The sequence below is a fragment of the Heterocephalus glaber genome, unplaced genomic scaffold (assembly GCF_053883595.1).
Source record: "Heterocephalus glaber isolate CG9 unplaced genomic scaffold, H.glaber_assembly_v1.0 deba00000594, whole genome shotgun sequence".
In the NCBI taxonomy this organism is placed as follows: domain Eukaryota; kingdom Metazoa; phylum Chordata; class Mammalia; order Rodentia; family Bathyergidae; genus Heterocephalus; species Heterocephalus glaber.
Genome location: NW_028258151.1, coordinates 30,744,692 through 30,763,861, shown reverse-complemented (window position 1 = coordinate 30,763,861; position 19,170 = coordinate 30,744,692). Strand labels below are relative to the sequence as shown.

At 38.0% G+C, this 19,170-nt stretch overlaps 1 pseudogene; it reads right to left on the bottom strand.

Annotated features, from left to right (window-relative positions):
• Window positions 1-526: 526 nt before the first annotated feature.
• Window positions 527-2,421, bottom strand: LOC101721370 (shootin-1 pseudogene; annotated as a pseudogene).
• Between the last annotated feature and the right edge of the window lie 16,749 nt (window positions 2,422-19,170).

Sequence of the window (19,170 nt, the reverse complement as noted above, 5' to 3'; positions counted from 1 at the left end):
TCGTCTATGTTCCCCAGTCTGGCCTTAAACTCCTGGGCTCAAGTAATCCTCCTGCCTCAGCCTCCAGAATAGCTGGACTATGGGTGCAAGCCGCTGTGTTTGGCCCTGGGTGGGGGGTTATATCATGTTAAGTCGTTCAGTTCTGTTTATCCAACTATCCACAAACACCTCAAACTTTCAACATTACTAAATTTGATGAGTGGTATGCACATTTCCTAAAAAGATACCAACATCTGAATCCTTTGTAATCTTCTAAACAAAGCCATACTTCATACATACAGTAACTAGGAAAAATCTTATCTCTATAAAGAAAGATCAAAAACCAAAAACTACTTAGAATGTGTATGTTTTGCTAAACAGCTTATTTATGCTTATAGTTATTACTTATAAAAGTGACACCAGAAAAGAAACTATATTGTGAATACAGTGACCCAACGGAATGTCTATAGCCCTTAGCAATACATCAAACTGAATCATGTGCTTATTGAAAAGGACTTCCAAACATGTCAGCCTTCTGATTGATGGATCAGCAGCTGGAGCTGTCTGTCTCTCTCATTTTTCCAACGCTGTCTTCTTTGAATTCTGGCTTAGTTTCACCTTCATTGTGCTTGCATTGAGCTGAATCTTTCTCGGCGACCTGGTCTTTGGTTTGGGGTTCATGTGTGGAAACAGGATGTAAAACTACAATTGGTTCAGCTTTGTTTCATTGCCAATGTATTTTCTCCTGTATCCAATGTTACTGGGAGGCTGAAACCTAACCTTGGAACTTGTGCATCCTTCCAATTTACGGGACCCTTCACCTGGCTCAGGTGTGAGGGGGGACCGGCTGTTGAATTCTGCCTCCAGAGTATTCTTGTTCAAGGCTGTTTTTGTTACACTGGATACAGAACCCGACAATGGCATGGATTTGGACTCTGAGGTGGCTAATATCCCAGTTGGACTACTGCTATCTGCTTCTGCTGTCACCTTTCTGTGACACAAAATCCTTTCTAACTCAGTTTCACTGTTTTCATGGTCAAGAGATTTTAAGTTTCTTGAACTAGTGGATTTGTTAAGTGTCCCCAGTGTTCCTTTTAGTTCATTCACTGCACTTTCAGAGGCCTTTGAAGATTCTGGCTTTGCCTTCAGTCTGGCTGTCTGATGAACTGGTCTAAGATGAACTCCCTTTTTAATTTTATCCATCATCTCTTCAACAGCTTGCCTCTAGATCTGTGACTTCCTCAGTTGTTTCTGGTTGAATTGCCTTTTCTTTTTTAGCACCACTGCCACTGGGGTGGGATCGTTTCCAGATCATGGAGATGAGGGATCGGATAGGATTGGGAGGTGGAGGGGGAAGCGGTGGTGGAGGCGGAGGTGGAGGAAGTACTGAATTCTTGGACTGGTTCACTCGTTTCTGGAGCTCATCAATAGAATGCTTTAAATTTCTGGCCTTCTCTTCAGAATTCTGGTATTTCAATTCCAGTTCCTTCTTATTTTCTTCTAAAAGCTCTAATTGCTTTTTGAGGTTATGTATCTCTTTGTGCAGTGCTTCATTTTCTAGTTGCTTCTCTAATTCTTTGACCTTTTGCTGATGCTGAATTCTCTCTTCTTCAAGTTGTTGGATGAGTTTTGCATTTTCATCTAAAGCTTTCAAAAGCTGCTGGTCAGGGACAGTGCTCTGTAGCAGAAGGTGGCTTTGTCTCTAGCTTGTTTTGTTCTATGAACATCTCTTGTGCAAATGACTCTGCTTTCTTTCGAAGGTCCTTCTGCAGCTCCAGGTTTACTTGCATCTCCTCATATTCCTCTACTGCCAACATGGACACTCTGTTGCATTTTTCTAAGAAAGACTTTTCTCTGTTCAAGAACTTTGGCATGTAAAACAGCCTTGTCTTGTTTAACTTTATTTACTTCTTCAATTACTTCCACCAGTTTGCTCTTGAGATTTTACAGCTGAATGGCTAATATATTCTTTTCCTCCTGAACAGATACAATTTGATCTTGAAGTTCGTTGATCTGCTTCTGACACTGTACTGAGATACAAGTCTCAGCAGCACCATCGATGTCTGTGGTAGCATCTTCATCATCAATGCTTATCTCCTCTGTTATTACATCTGGTCCCAGCTTGGCCATGGATAACATGCTGATTCTCTTAAGTGTTTTATTTTCTTTATTTAGCTTTGTGGCCAAAGCTTTGGCATTTTCTTGACAAATCTTCTCTATTTCAAGATGGTTTTGCATGAAACTAACTTCCTCTGTAACCATATGAGAAATTTTCTGAAATTCTTCCAGTTTTTTAATGGCTACATTTCATTCTTGCCTAATTTTGTCACACTTCTCTTTTGTTTTCTGATTCTCTGCTCTAAGGTCTTCATATTGGCCTATAGCTTGCTCCTTCAGGCTGGTAATGAGCTGCAGCTGCTTCTCCTCCTCCTAGCTGTTCATTTTGGTGGGTGGGGCTTGGAATAAAAGGAAAAGAGGAAGTGGGGAGGGGGACACGGAGGAGGGGGAGAAAAAAGCAAGATGCCAGTGGCGTGTGGCTGCACTACCCGACTACAGAATTTTCAGTTAAATATGTGTTTGGCTTTTGTGCATGTTTGTTTAGTCTTTGCTAAACACGTCAATCATTTGCGAGATTGCTACTCAAATTTGATGGTGTTTGCTTCTCACATTGTAAATGAAAGGAAGCACATTCGAGCCATGCATAACATTTGTTCACTCATGTGGGCTTATTATACTTATGTGATGCTTTATTGCAGAGTAAAAGTGGAGAAGATGAAAGCTTAACTTACAGCTCTGTGTGATCTTCCTTCTGCTGAGGGCCTGAGGTGACATCTGTGAGACCTGAACATCATGTACATCATGGGCCTTGGTTGGACTTACATAATATGTTACAGTACAGTGCATAATGGATAGTGATACACAATATTTACTGTGTGATATAATGATATCTCACTTTATCAGATTACATACTGTATTCTATAATATTATCATATAAACATTTATCTTCCCTTTTTCTCATTAGTGTTATTGCTGATCCAAGAATTGACAGGATTTGGGGTTATGGACCTCCTTGACAAAGTCTTGTTTTTATTTTTATTTTATAGTGGCTTAGAAATACAAGCCTCAGGTCCCCTTCATATGCTGTGCCTCGCTTTACAACAATCTGAAAGTGGGCAGGTGTTCTGTCTGTGTCCACGTATGCCAGGCTATGAACTTTATGTTCTGCCAATTATTGAAAATATCGTCAATGAGTATAATCTCCTCCCTCATGTGAGCTTTGGCCTTGACTTGTTCTTATTTTTCTAGAAGTTTGAGGTTCAACATTAGGTTGTTTACTTGAGCTCATTCTGTATTCCTGGTGTAAGTTCACTGCTATAAATTTCCCTCTTAGGACTGCTTTCCTTGTGTCCCATAAGTTGTGCTATGTTGTGTCAGCATTATCATTTAATATTAGATGCTGTTTAATTTCTTCTTTAATTTCATCTGTGACCCACTGGTTGTTCAGGAGGGTGTTACTTAATTTCCATGTATTTATGGAGTTTTTGTGGTTTCTTTTGCATTTGATTTCTATTTTCATTGCACTATGATCAGATAATATTCATGGGATAATTTCAATTCCTTTGCATTTACTTAATGATGTTCTATGGACTAGTATGTGGTCTGTTTTGGAGAACCTTCCATGTGCAGCTAAGAATATGTATTCTGATGTTTTGGGGTGGCACACTCTGTAGACATTCTCTAAGTCCATTTGTTCACAAGTTTGGTTCAGTTCTGATTTTTCTTATATGAAATGAAAACTGGTATAGGGAGGATCACTTACTCTCTTTTACATGGAGATAATGGTAGTATTGTTTTATATGACTGTTGTGAAGCTTAATTGTGACAATTTTTATAATGTACTTACTTAGTTCTTGGCCCATGGAAACTGATCAATAAATATTAGCTTTTGTTAATATTACTTATAATGTTTGGTTTGTTGTTATTGTCTTCTTTTTATCTACCATAAAACATTAACAAAACAAAAAAGAAGGGGAATGTAGTATCAGTGATCATTTGGTACAGTTAATTCCTGGAGGGTAATTATTTTTACACTTGGCCATTTCTAAGTTGACAAGTGTATTATTTTTAAATGCATTGGTTAAATTCTTTGTAGTAGCTATATTATCTTACTATTGGCTTGGATTTGTAAAGCTAGCTCTCTTATTCCTCCTGAATTCCTCCTCAGAAGTTAGCCTGTGGCTCAGGCAGATGCCAACAGGGGTGGTGTGGCTTGATATGAACTCAGCCCGGAACAATAAGGAAAGCTAGATGTTCATATACAAAGTTAAGAAGGAAAACATATTAGCAAGCATCATAAATACATGTCATTTGGTGGCTCTTTAGTCTTTTTCAGGGAACATCCAGGCTTTCAATGACTAATGCTAAATAAATCCCGTAAGTCTCATGCTGGGATCTGGCTGTTTGCTTAATGTTTTTTTCACATAGAAAAGAACTAAGAGAGGATAGTCCTTGATAGTGTTTGCGTGCATAAATATGTGTATAAATGTGCATGCATGTGTGTGTGTGCATGGAGAGAGAGAGGGTGCACAGAAGCAGAGACAGAGCTTTTGAAGACAGGAGGCCTTGCAGAAAGTCATCAAGCTCCTCAATCTCACAGCTTTTTGCTCCTGAGAAATAGGGGGATTTTGTTGTCAGCAGCAGTAACTGGAATGTATGGCTCTCTAGAGGACACAAATTTTTAGAGAGAAAATTGCAGACTTTGGATGGATTTGACTCTCATTCGGATAGAAGACTACAACTTTGGAAGGGAAAGAAGGATACAGGATGTGAACACCCTATGACACTGACAGTACCAAAGCACCGATTCATTTCTCCAGATTGTGTGATTTCATAATATCATAATTGTAATATTCTAGGAGGAAAAACAGTGACATTATAAAGACCAAGAAGAATATAGTTATTAGAACATGTAGTGTAGATTTTGGAATGTTTCTCACATTGAAAAATATGAGAGACATTTGAAAAACTTGATCCCATGGAGGATAATGCATGAAGTTCAGCATCAGCAATATAACAATAACTTGTAAATGTGTGCGTAGCAGTTACACTTTCCAAAGTGTTTTTATATGATCTCGTGGGATTCTAACATTAATCTTCTGAAGTTCTCAGAATATGAAGATCCACATTTTCCACATGAGGGTTATGAATCTCTAGAGGCTAAGAAGTTAGCTTTAGGCCAGCCATCCCTTAAAGAACAGGTCTGAGACTGCAATCCATATCTTTTGATTATATCTGTAGTTCTAGCTTCCCAATATTGTAGAACATATTAGTACATCCTTAATAGTAAGCACTAAACTTTTTCTTCAGATATGAGTACTGGTTTCAGTTTTGGAAGTGTTCCCATTAAGTTTATTGGTACATTTTCGGTATAAAATACAGTTACATTCATCATTGGGATCTTGTACCATTACATGAGTATCTTGGTTCTTATTTTTTTCCCCTTCCCTTGCCTTCCCTTCATCCCCTCCACCCTTCCCTATTTGCAAAGATTTTGTTTCCATTTTTTTCTTTTCTCATATTTTTTCTTTTCCCTTTTTTCCTTTCCCCTACCCCTCCCACTTCCCCTGGTCCTTTAGACCTTTTCTTCCTATTACACAATATCAATTATACATTTTTTAAATTACAATATCAAGATCTAGGAGACATTACCACAGATTTTACAGAATTTAAAAGGATATAGAAAGCATATTACAGAAATCTTTCTTGAAATAAATTTGACAACCTCTAAGAAGTACCTTGGTTGGAAGTTTTTTTGTTGTTTTTTTTCATACTGGGCATTGAACCCGGGACCTTGTGTTTGCGAGGCAGGCAGTGGAACCACTGAGCTAAATCCTCGGCCCCTAAGAAGTACCTTGGAAGACAAATTAATGAAATGAACACTGGAGGAAATATAAAATTTGAATAGCACCTATTAAAGAAAGTATATTCCTAGCTTGAAAACCTACCTATATGACAACGGCAGGCTCATATACATTTTAACTGATAAATTATATCAAACATTTTAAACAGAAAAAAGAAGGAACACTTCTCCCCTCATTTTAGGAAATCAACATTGTGCTAATCCTAAAACTGGATAAAGATAATAGAAGAAAAAAATATGAACATAGGTAGAAATTTGTTTAACAAAACAAACTATTGGAAGTCAGATCTGGCAGGATGTAGAAAGTGGTTTTGCTATATGGATGGCAGTGTTGGTTCAGCATTGGAAGATCCACCCCCAAAAGTCATCATTTTAACAGAGGAAAGGAAAAAGCCATATGATCCTGTCACTAGTTGGAGAAAAAGTATTGGACTAAATTCTACAGCTGTTCATGGTAAAAGCTATCAGGAGACTAGAAGTAGAACAGAACCTTCTCAACAGATAAGCCATGTACTCCATACTTCCATCAAAAACGCCTTATATGACTGGAGAAGATGCAATACTTTCTCCCTAAGGTGGGGAACAAGAGCAGATATGCCTACTCTTCATCTGTACATTAAACTTTGAAACATAGGCCCAAACCAAAATAGTCTGGCAATAAAATGACACAATTAGGATAGGATTGGCAAGGTAGAAGCAAAATCTTTATATGTAGATGAAATGATCATCTACAGAGAAAATACTAAGAAATCTCTAGGAGCCCCTAGAACTTGTATTTGAATTTAGCAGGATTAGAAAACACAGGGTATATATAAAAATTCAGGTCTGTGTATACTTGCTATAAATGAAGAATTGGATATTGAAATTTAAAAGTTATGTAGGAGTACAAAAGACCTAGAAAAGTTAAAAAACAAAACAGTGTTGGAAGATGTTTATTACCTAAATTTAAGACTTCTTCTAAAGGTACAGTAATCAAGGCAGTGTTGGTGTAAGGAAAGACATCTGGATCATTTGAATAAAACAGAGAATCTAGAAATAGAACCACACATATATGGTCCACTGAGTTTTGAAAGATTATTTAACATTAGCATTTTATAGAATATAAACTCAATTCAAGAGCTGAGGAAGAGATAGTATTTTCAGCAAATGGCACTAGAACACCTGGTATCCGAATTTATCAAATTAACCTCAACCCTTTATTTCCATACATGAAAATAGCTTGAAGGGATCTATGAACCTAAATAAAAAAGCCTAAAAGTATAAAACTTTAAGAAGAAATTATAAGGGAAAATTTTTATGAATTCAGGGTAGGCAAAAACTACCTAGGATACAAAAACCATGATGTATAAAAGAAAAACATGATAATTGAGATTCCATCAAAATTTAGAACTTTAAATGACATCATTAAAATGAAAAGTAGTCCTTAAACAGACCATATTTACAGTGCATATAACCTATGACCAGAATATATAAAGAACTCTTACAGCTCATTAATAGACAACCCAATTAAAAAGTAGACATAAGAAGATGATAAATAGCCAGTATAGCACAAGGAAAGGTGTGCAACTCTATAATCAGAAAAATACTAATCAGTATAATAACAAGATTGAATTATACACTCATTAGGGAGATGAAGTTAAAAGTTTTAAAAGTCTTGCCGTGACTTTTTCTTTTTGTTGGATTCTCCCCCTTTGCGTTTAATTTGTCAAGCCCAGTGGATTCATTCTGCTGGGTTTCCTGGGGTTGTGATCTTCATTGTCTTTTCCTAGAGTATTGTCTAAAATTTTTTGGAGTGCTGGTTTGGTATTCATGAAGTTCCTGAGGTGCTCTTTACCATCAAAGTATCTTATTTCTCCAGCAATTTTGAAAGATAGCTTTGCAGGGTACATCAATCTGGGTTGGAGGCTGTTTTCCTTTAGGGCTTGAAATACATCACTCCAAGCTCTTCTTGCCTTGAAAGTTTGCATTGAGAAGTCTTCTGTGATGCTGATGGGCTTTCCTTTGTATGTGATTTTGTTTCTTTTCTCTCACTGCTTGTAGAATTTTGTTCTTCTGTTGGATTTCTGGAATCCTAACTATTATACGCCTATGTGTAGATTTCTTTTTGATCTAGGCTATTTGGAGTCCTATATGCCTCACTTATCTGTATGTCGAGTTCTTTTTCCCTGCTTGGGAAGTTTTCTGCCATCACTTCTGTGAACAGTTTTTTTATGTCATCTGCACTCTCTCCTGTTTCTTCCTTGACTCCAATCAGTCTTATGTTATTCTTCTTTTCATCGTGTAGCAGCTGCTGGATTGATTTCTCATGTTTTCTTACAATTTTAAAGCAATTTTTCTTTTCCTGGTCACTAATTGCAATCTTATCTTTTATATCTGAAATTCTATCCTCACATTGGTTCATTCTGCTGCACAGACTTTCGATGGAGTTTTTAATCTCCTGGAAATCTGTTTGTATCTGTTTTATGGATTCCATTTGTTTCCTATGTTGGGATTCCATCATGTTCCTCAGATCCTCTATTTTTTATCTGTGTCCTCTCTAGATTTATTAATCATGTCTTGCACCATGAGCACGATCTTTGCTGTTATCTGAGTAATTAGTTCTGATTTCATTTTTCCCAGATCCTCTTTTGTTGCCAATTCAGAGAGTCCAGGTGGTTGAGTATCAGATTGTTCCATCCCGTTTCCCTTTGGGGTTGCTGTAGGTGATCTGGAACTCTGTTTTTGCGGCTTATTTATGTGTTTTCTCATTTCCACGGGGGGGGGTTGCTTCTGGCACCCACGTGGCTCACCGTCTCTGCCCTAGGAGCTTGGGATGGCAGCAGGGGAGCTTCCTTCTGGGTTCTGGGACTGGCTCACCTTCTCTGCCCTAGGAGCATGGGATGGTGGCGGGGGGAGCTTCCTTCTGGGTGCTGGGACCAGGAAGTGTTCTTTGGAACTGCCTCTCTGGCTTCTGAATGAATGTCACTTGTTCACCTGGTTCCTAGTTCATGGTTCATATAACATGTGATCTGGTCTATTTTATTCTCTTCAGGTGCAGCAGTTTTCTTTTCTAGCTGGATTTTTCCTTGGCTCTAGAATATACAATTGATACTTCTAGGTCTCTGCTACAAGTATTTAGAAACATTTAGAGATGATTCTGAACACTCTGGAAAGAAAGATCAATTGAAAACAATGGATTTCAGATAGGGAAGTTGGTTCCTTTGTTTGGATTTTGTCATTGCATGATTTTTTTTTTTTTTTTTTTTGGTACTGAGGATCGAACTTGGATGCTTCTGCTTGTAAGGCAGGCAGTGGAACCACTGAGCTAAATCCCTGGCCCTGTCATTGCATGATTTGATTAGAGAAATATACTAGATGAAAATATTTGGATTTTAGTATGATCTTGTATGAATTGCTCATTAGCTATACTTTATCATGCATTTTGCACATACTGAACTCTCCATGGAATGTTATTCCCCTCCTCATTTTCTGATGATTGCTTGATTATCTGAAGCAGAATAATTCTTTTGAAATGTTAACCATTTGCTTTTTAAAAAATCTCCAACCTTGGCTCTCCTTGAGTCAGATAGGCTCTCTGCAAAAACACTTTGGATAAGTGATGACACATCAAAAAGCAACAGAAAAAATGTTCTGTTGTTGGCTTTGGATTTCACAAATCTGAGGTCTCCAAAGAAATAAAGATTCTTGGCTAACAAAATTCTTGGAAGAAAAATGCAAATCAAACTTTCCCCCATGCAGACTAAGCAATGAAAATACAGCAGCCAGATTGGAGGTTAAAGACAGTAAGCACCATGCAACACCTGTGGTGTAAAATTGCTCTTAACTGGTTCATTGTGCTTCCTCACATCCTTTCCATGGAAATATTGTTCGTTGTTAGCCCAGACTGAATGATACCTGTCTGATGCTTCTTGGTACCATATGCCTCACCTGTTGAAGACATCATTTCCTTTCTGCACACCCTTGCTCTCAGAATGATGGTAAAAGACTATAGACATTTTAGAGAAAGAGTTCCCCAGACACGGGGGGGGTAATCTCACACTTTTGGGGGTTCTCACCAACATTTCTAGGTAAAATCTTCTTCTTGAGCTAGAGTTGGACTCCAAGGCTACCAGCATTTTAGTATGCATTACAAGGAACTGCTCTTTATCCCCTTCATGGTCATTTTCCTATAAGACAATGAGGCTCTTGAGGACAGAGAACAGATTCTAGTACATTTGTATTTACTGGGAAAGGTAGAGATTAGTAAGTGTTAAATAAGTTGGATTAAAATGGAGAAATGTGTGCAGTTACCTGGGTTAATAACTAATTAAATACATACTCAGAGAATATTGGCTAACATATTTGTGTCAGCTTTGAGCCATCTAAGTGGTAATTCTAAGCTCTGCTCTCTACTTTCCTGTCCTTATTAATGACTTCAATGAAGATATAACTCATTTATTACATTTGGGAGTAATAAGAAACCAAAAGGTAAGTCAATACTCTGCGTGAGCGTCACAATCTAAAAAGAGATGAACAAACTGAAATGCTGAGCCAAATACAGTATAATTTAATTTGGAGTAAATATAAAATACTACTGATAGGTGTTAAAAAATCAAATGCATTATGGACTGGGAGAGATACAGTTTTAACATAAAGTAGTTGTTAAAGATCTTGCGAGCTTTATCCAATAAGCTTACCAAAGTATAATGCAGCTTTTACTCAACAATTATTTGCAGAAATTTTTAAAAAGAGACACAGGATGGCAAAGGTCCTACTGCATCTCTTACTGATGAGGTCATAGCTGAATATTGATTATAGTTCCACACACAATATTGTAAAAGAATAATGCCAGAGAATTCTGAAGAAAGTATTTGAGGAAACTATATTTAAAAAATGAGAATTAAAGATTAGATTAAATCATAGGAGCAATGTCCTCACAAGAAAGTCTATGTTTGGATTCTTGAATGCCTGTTACAGTAAGGGATTCTTCACAGTTTGTGGTACAAAAGGTGAAAGTTAAAGACTAGATGTTAAATTGCTATTAATAAGAAATCTGTAGCAACCAGTCATTTCCATCAGTGAAGTGATAGCTTTGGGCTAGATCCTGCCTCCTTTCATTGGAAGAATTTAAACCAAGAATCGGGCTATCAGCATAAGGGATTCCTCATTTGCATAGAGGATGGGATTCAGATCAGTCCTAAGGTGGCCTCCAATCAAAGACAAGGCACTCTCTCCATGTTGCAATCTATGGCTTAATTGGGGAGAACTCTGGGGTGTGGATGGACACGAAGGACCTTTCGGCCAAGTATCAGAAATGATGGAGAGAACTGCTGAGCTCAGGAAGGAGTAGTGTGAACTTTCCTTGTCCATCACTCTGTGTGCAGGACACATAGAAGGCAAAGATCTGCGCTGTTGGACAGCAATTCATCTAAAAAAGAAGGAAATAACTCTCTGGTGGATGTGAACTGTGAGGGAGAATGATGATGCTACTCTATGTTCCATGACTTCCTACCTGGAGAAATAAGAGGACTTGATCGATAAAAATATTTGGGACAGGGGATCCAGATGATGAAGAGGTAAGTGTGGGTTGCATCTGGGAGAATGATGATGTTTTAGCCCCATGGTCCATGGCTCTGAGCCCAGCTGGTGAGTCTGGGACAACTGATGACTTCTGACATCCTGGCAGTTATAGTAATTCAGATCTAGTGCCATAGTCAAGCAGCTCTCGATGCTGCAGACAGCTTCATTGCCATGAGCCCATCCTTCACTTAGCAGTGGACCATCTTCCATCAGCTAAAGATGAATGAGAAAACCACCCAGCCTTTCCATGTTTTCAGTATTATCCTCTCCCTCCTGTTCATACCAGATTTGGTTTATGTATTCTCCTGCCAACCTGCTGAACTATGAGGTACAAGGCTGCTGGCATTACTCCCTCTTCGAGCGATATGTGAAGAATGGACAAGAGGATGTCCTCAACAGGCTGGCAGAGTGGGAGTCTCTGCAGCTATCAAAGAATGACAGGATGCATCCTGGCTTGTCGAGGAGTAGGCAGAGGTTCATTTCTGCTGTAATTCATCAGAAGCAACTCCATTTCCATTTCTGAGTAGAGAGTGAATAGAACTTCTTCCAAGAATCTAAACAGGCAGCCAGCAAGGCCTAATTTCCTGCCAAGAGAAGGGGAAATGTATCCTGATACTAGAGATAACATGAAATGGTATGCAGTTATGCAGCACTAAATTGAATTCAGGGTCCAATATCTTCAAACTGCAGAGAAGTACACTCTCTGAATGTCTCTTAAGTCACAAAATACACTGATTGTTTTCTTAGTGAATTCAAAGGGAAAAGACAGTGAATGCATCAAATAGAAATTTGTTTTTCTGATATCTCTTTTCCTGAAGAGGGGAGGCTATGTGACAGCTCCCTGCACTCCTAGTATCCTGGCTAAGAGCTCTTTCTATGTGGGAGTCTCACCAGAATCCCTGAGCCTCCAGGATGTATCTATCCACTGTGAATCAGATTTCAGTCCCTTTACCGCTTGACTTGGATAAAATGCTTCCTTATGGGACATGGGACCTAACCTTCTGAGTAACTGCAGCGGGAAAGCTGTCTCTGGTGATCATAAATGATACATATTTGAGAAGATAGATATGCTTAGCCTAATTTGAATGTTAAGCAATGTTTGCATTTTGAAACATGATATGGTTGCCATGCATAGGTGCAATTTCAATGTGGCAATTAAAAAAGAATCTGGAATTCTTAAAAGAAGAGTCATCTAATTATTTGGCAAAGTGCTTGCTGAGCTAAAAAATCATCTGGCCCAGTAGGGAGAGTAGGGATGGATGGGTATTTACAAACACAGGACTGGTTCTTGGTTTTACTAAGGGATTTGGAAGTAGGAGGCCAATAGGGAAACACAGACCCACAGGCTCGAAAGGACTAGGGTGAGGTGTGTCTGAGGAGAATGTGAAGCAACCTCCACGATTTATTCATTTTCATCTCAGAGTTCAGCCTAGAAGCTCTTCGGGCCACCGTAGTGGGGCCACATGTAAGAGAAAGTGCCACCGCTGAGGCTGTCCAGGTGTCCGCTAGGCTGAACAAAGAAGCTCTTGACCCATGCAAGAGGGAGGGGCTTTCACAGCAGGGAAAGCTTGTGAGAGGAATATGTGCACGGCTGAATGGGTCCCTGGTGAGGGTCAGAAGCATTAGCACTGTTCCCAAGAGCATATGCTCGGGTGTGAAGACCAGCACAGTTGAGAAGGCTGGGGACACCAGATGAACCCTAAATGAACTCAGCCTCTCAAGTGACACATGGCTCACCACTGAACAAGAGCCTGAATTTCAGGTTTCCTCCCTGACTTTCCACCTGGAGGGAGGGGCAGTCATTCCCAGGCTTTCTCCACAGTTCTAGCTCATGCTGCAAAAGAGGATGGGGAAAACTTTTAATATTTCCAATGAAAACTGGATCAGACTAAGTTTTAATTATTAAAAATAATCAGAAATTTATAGAATTTCTCAAAACTGTTGACAAGGGATGGAAAAAGAATTTAACATTGCAGGGTGAAAAACCAGTGGCTGAAAGATATATAATCATTAAGGGCAGGTCTGGAAGTAGAATAATTTTTCTACTGGAATCGTACTGGTCAGAATCCATTCCAAACACCTCAATCTAGTTGTACACAAGGCTTAGGAACTTCATCCTGTACATCCAGGAAAAAGAATAATGTAAACATATGGCACTGTCTATCTTATGGGCCCTTTGAAATCCAGTCCATCATTCAACTTAGATGAGAATCTAGTTGTTTTGTAGTAATTATAACATTAAATGATGAAACCCTGTGAGTGACATGGAGTATTCAGGAGTTCTCACAGTGTTTACTCAAACAGACCAACAATGCTCATTCTGTTGGTTTTGACACTCAGAAAAAGTGATCTGATTTGTCCAGAATTAGAATTCCACTGAATCGTGACAACTCCATGATGTGGGTGCTGTGACACTTTTTCTAGAGGAAATAAAAGACCTAACACTTTAATGCCACCACTGGTAGGTTTATTGATGGTACCTGTCCCATCCCACTTGAGCATTCCCACTATTTCTGTTACTCCTGTATCGTCTGGTCATCTTGACTTCCTACGATCCAAGGCCTTTCCCCTTCTCTTTGTTCAGGATGGATTTTCTGCAACTCATGCAGACACGTCTGTGAGACCCCCACCTCCGGCTTTCCACGTGACATATACTCCCCGTGCCAGGGACCATGCTGCCAAGCATCATTGTTTATTGCTCCATTTGGCCATTGTCATTACATTTTCACAAGATCCTAGTGTGTGTACTCCGTTTTGGGAGAAGATTCCTGCTTTAATGGTTTGATGATGTGCTGAACTGCATTTAGAGTGTTGGATAATTTCCTTAATTAGACTATGATGCTTGTGAAGATTGAGCATTTATAAGCTCATGCAATTTTGGTTTTTGACTCATGAAGCTGGATCAGATGGGCTTGAGGTTCAGTAGTTCAGTGGCTGCTGATCAATTTGATATCTTTGTTCATTTATTAATGGGACTATAGCTAGTGAGTCTTTTTCTACAATTTTCTTCTAGTCCCCTGAAACAGTTGTCTGATATTAATACTATAGCATTTTAATTCCCAGGTTATCCATTTTAGGTTTCTACAAATCTCAATAAAAATGCCTGCTTTTAAAATAATCTGTTTAGTTCTGTTATACAAGCATCACAATATCATAAATAGACGTTTGGGACTTTGAAATCCGATCTCCTTTTTAATGTATTTTTTTAAAGAATTACGGCTCATTAAATATCTTCTTAGCAAGTTTTGTTTTTTCTGTTAGGTAGAGCCACCAGAAATAGCTTAAATGGGCTCAAGGTTCTAGATCCAGTCCCCCACACTGAAAAAAAAAAAGACAACAGAGAGAGAGAGAGAGAGAGAGAGAATGAGAGAGAAGAAGTCAGCTTAAATGGGAGTGAAGGCATGCATATACTCAAAGGGAACATTTGGGTGTGATTATAGTTACTCGATTAAAAGTGAGAAATTAGCAAAAGTGATCTAATCTTTCCCTTGATCTTCCTAAAGGAGTGATTACTGGGCAAAGTCTCTTACAAAGTCAGGTACCAAGCAAGCATGCATCAGTGTTGTACCACCTTTATGCCAGTGTCTATGATTAAACATGATAAATTCCTGAACTCTTGAAGTGCTCAACCAGACTAGGATAAAGAATATATTCATAAAACTAACCTTCCTTCCTTCCTTCTTCCTTCCTTCCTTCCTTCCTTCCTTCCTTCCTTCCTTCCTTCCTCCCTCCCTCACTCCCTCCCTGCCTCTCCCCGTCCCTTCATTCCTCCCTTTTTTCCTTTGTTTCTTCCCACAATGATAAGCCCTATAATATAATATATAAACATACAATGATAGCACAAAAGAGTGGGGATAAATTGAGTCTGAAATCAGTTTATTTTACAAACGTTTAGCTGATATTTAATCATTTCATTCTCTCAGTATGTTTTCACATTGCCTTCCTCTACTCTAATATGTATCTGGCATATGTTATTTATACCATAGTTTATTTTAAAAAATAGCAAGAGTAAGAATAGAGATTGTGATCTTCTGACCATTACAAAGTACCATAGAAAAAGAGCTTGGAAAAGACTCCTGGCTTCATAACCTCTGTGAAGCCCCCTGTTGTTTTCAGGTGTGTTTATGGGTAAAATCAATATAGGGAGAATAAATTCTAGGGATGATGCTAGTAAACCTAGTGGCACATGGCTTACTGAAAGGAGGGAAGACAAGGTGTTTGGAGGTCAGTACCCATGACGGATAATCTTGTCACTCGATTGGCTTGAGAGATGCCAGGAGATTAGTAGAGCACACTTTGGGACATATCTGAGTGTGTCCTGGAGGCATTTCTTGGGGACTCTCTCTGGTCCCTGACATTTTCCAGTACTCTTCCCTGGTGCTCTGCTTCCCAGCAACCATCAAGTAAGCAGCTTTCCTCCATCACATCCTTTCGCCAGAATGTTCTGCCTTGGAGCCAACCAACCATGGACTGAAACCTCTGAAACTGTGAGCCCAAATTAAACTCTCCTTCTTTAAGTGGTCAGTATCAGCTGTTTTGTCCCAGCAACAGAAAAGCTGACTAACACAGTACCTGTTTGGCAAAGGAATAACGAATATAGAGAAAAGAAACGTAGGTTCTAACCTTGCCTTTTCCTCTGGTTTCTTTTATGATCTTCGACAATTCCTTTAATATTGCTGAGCTTTCATTTCCTCTAGGTGATTTCTCAAGTTTCTTCCAGCTTTGATATTGTCTAATCTGGTCTGAAATTCACTCAACAAGCATTGATTTTAATATTGCATTTCAGACAATGGATTCTCTTAATAGGGTTTGCTTTGATATTGCAACAGAGAAATCAGTCAGTTTTCTTCCCTTGATTTTTAAAAGGTTTTCTCTGTGAGACTTGAAGGCTCTATCTTAGGACTTGGGTCTAAAAAGATTATTAGTATTTGAGAAAAGGAACATGGTTATGGCTTTTCTATAATGCTCTTTATTTTTTCCCTGATCTGGGTACTAATCATATGTATAAAATAGTGGGTATCCTATCTAGAGAACATAATTTTCTTTTACTAAGTGTGGCTCCATATAAATCTCTAGATGTCCAGGAAATGGAAAATAGAGCTCCCTCCAGGGTAACTGACCACTTCACAGATTGTTTGTCAGAATTTGCAAGAAGATCAGTCCTTACAAAGGGTGAGATGCTTTGATTTTTATTTCTATTTTTTGTAATTAAGAGCTGATAGAAAGCAACATTTTTTTCTATCTGTAAATTCAGCATCTCATGACACAGGGAGAATTACAAAGGTTGGAGGAAAGGGACTTGTGCAAACAAAACAAAGACATAAAATGTAACGAGAGAAAAGCAGGCAGCTTGCTGCCACTGTGAAGTAAAGAAAACTTCAAGGAGGCCTGTTTTATAAGGGATAATTATTACTGGATGATTTAGAAGACTGGTGCAGAGATAGGAAGGCACTGAAATGGCTGGTTTTGCAAAACCAGTTTGAAGAATCAGTTCTCTGTCATTATAAAAATAACAATTCTTAGCGAATGTGCCCCTTTTCACTTAAGAATTTTCAGGAACTTGAAAAATAGTACTTGAAGAAAATTATGATGTGTAAGAAGCACATTCAGATTACTATGCTAAATACAAAGGCAAAGACCAGGAGCAGAAAAGGGATTTATCAAAAGTTGTCTGAGGGATTAGAGTAGAGAATAGGTCCAATTCCCAATTTCTCATTTTCTAAACTCAGAAACTGTTGGCTTCCAGAAATGAACTTTAAATTCTAATCATACAAACTTAATCTTCACTGTAGTTTTTTTGTTGTTAAATTTCTTTTTTTAAAAAAATTTTAATGTATTCAACTACTAATTCATTTATTTACTCTTTCATCAGACATGTATTAAGCACATACTGTGTGTCAGACATAGATGTCTGTAGTAAGTAAGACATGGTCCTTTCCATTAAAGAATTCATATAATTCACATATATATATATATATATATATATATATATATTTTTTTTTTTTTTTTTTTTTTTTTTTTTTACCGGGGATCAAACTCGGGTTCCTGCGCTTGTGCAGCAGGCGGCAAAACCACTGAGCTAAATCCCTGGCCCAAGAATTCATATTTTAAGTGGGTAAAGTTATAAACTAAGGTATGCATTTTATTAGTAAGGAATAGTTGATATACAAAATGCTATGCATATTCAGACAATCTGATGAGCTTAGGATTGAGCTACATCTATGAAACTATCACTATAATCAGTGCCACAAACATATCCATCATCTCCCGATGTATTCCCCCATCCTCTTTATTTATTACTATTATTATAAGTTCAATTATTATATTTTAATTAATCTCTTATGCTTTGAATGACTTTTGAGTGAAAAATGATGTTCTTATCATATCCACACTAGATTTCCTTTGACCAATATTTTCTCGATATATCTTCTTCCACTGTTTATGCTTTTATTTTTAGATAAATCTCATGTAGTCTATTGTTTTAAATGACCAATTCAGACCTTTTATGTTCATGTGCTGACTCATAGTTAAGGAATCATCACCATCTTATGTGAAGTACAGTCTATTTGTCTAGTTGTAGTGTAACTTTGAAGAATCAATTCACATGAAGAATGATTTGCTTCAGAATTCTCACAGGTAATGAAAAAAAGAAAACAGATTCATTGAAGTATAGTTGGTATGCAATAAATTAAACTTATTTAAATTTGGGAGTTTTGACAAATATATGTACTTCTAAAAGCATTCCCACAATTAAAATAATGAGCATATTTGTCACCTCAAAATGCCTGATAAAATCTTGTAAACTTTCTCATGCTTTCCTCACCATCCATCCAACATCTCTAGGTGTTATGGTTGTGTCTGGATGTCCACCCAAACTTCGTGCAGTCTTAGATGGGGCTTTTTCAGAGGTGGCTGGATCTAGAGTGTGTGATTGATTCATGGTGCTGTGCTAGGCCCCAGGGCAGTAGGGTTTAAGGGTGTGAGTGCTACTGTCCTAGGTAGTCTAAATAAGATAAAAGGGGCAGAAAGAGCTGTGCTTGTCCCTTGTTGCTTTTGCTGCCTTCTGTCTGCCACAAACGGCTGCCCCTTTGCCATGCCACCCTGCCTTGGAGCCAGCCGAATATGGACTGAAACCTCTGCAAACTGTGAGTCAAATAAACCTTTCCCCACTTAACTTTAGGTGTCTGGTATTTTGTGTCAGCAAAGAGAAAAGTAACTAAGACACTAGGCAATCAAAGATACACTTTCTTTTCTTATAGATTAATCTGGACTTTGTAGCATTTTATATGGATTTAAGAATATAGTTTATACTGTTTTTTAATTTTAAATTTTATTATTACATGTTTGGAGTATATAATGATCACATTCATCTTGGAAAGTTGGTACCTGTACATAACACATCTTAATTCATCTTTCATCCTCTTCTGCTCCTCTCTGTCTCCAGCCTCCCTCATCTCTTGGTCTCTTTCCCATTTACAAAAGATCTATCTCTCTGTTTCTTATTATTTGTCTTTTATTTTGCTCTTTAAATTCTTTATATTTGGGTATCTCATATAAGAGAAACCATGTAATATTTAAGGTTGTGTGTCTGATTTATTTCATTTAACATGATAATGTCAAGGAGAGTCGTTAGCTCATTTCACTTAGCACTGTTATTTTCATATTTATCCAGCTAGGCACAAATCAACAGGTTTTTTCTTTTTTGTTATGAG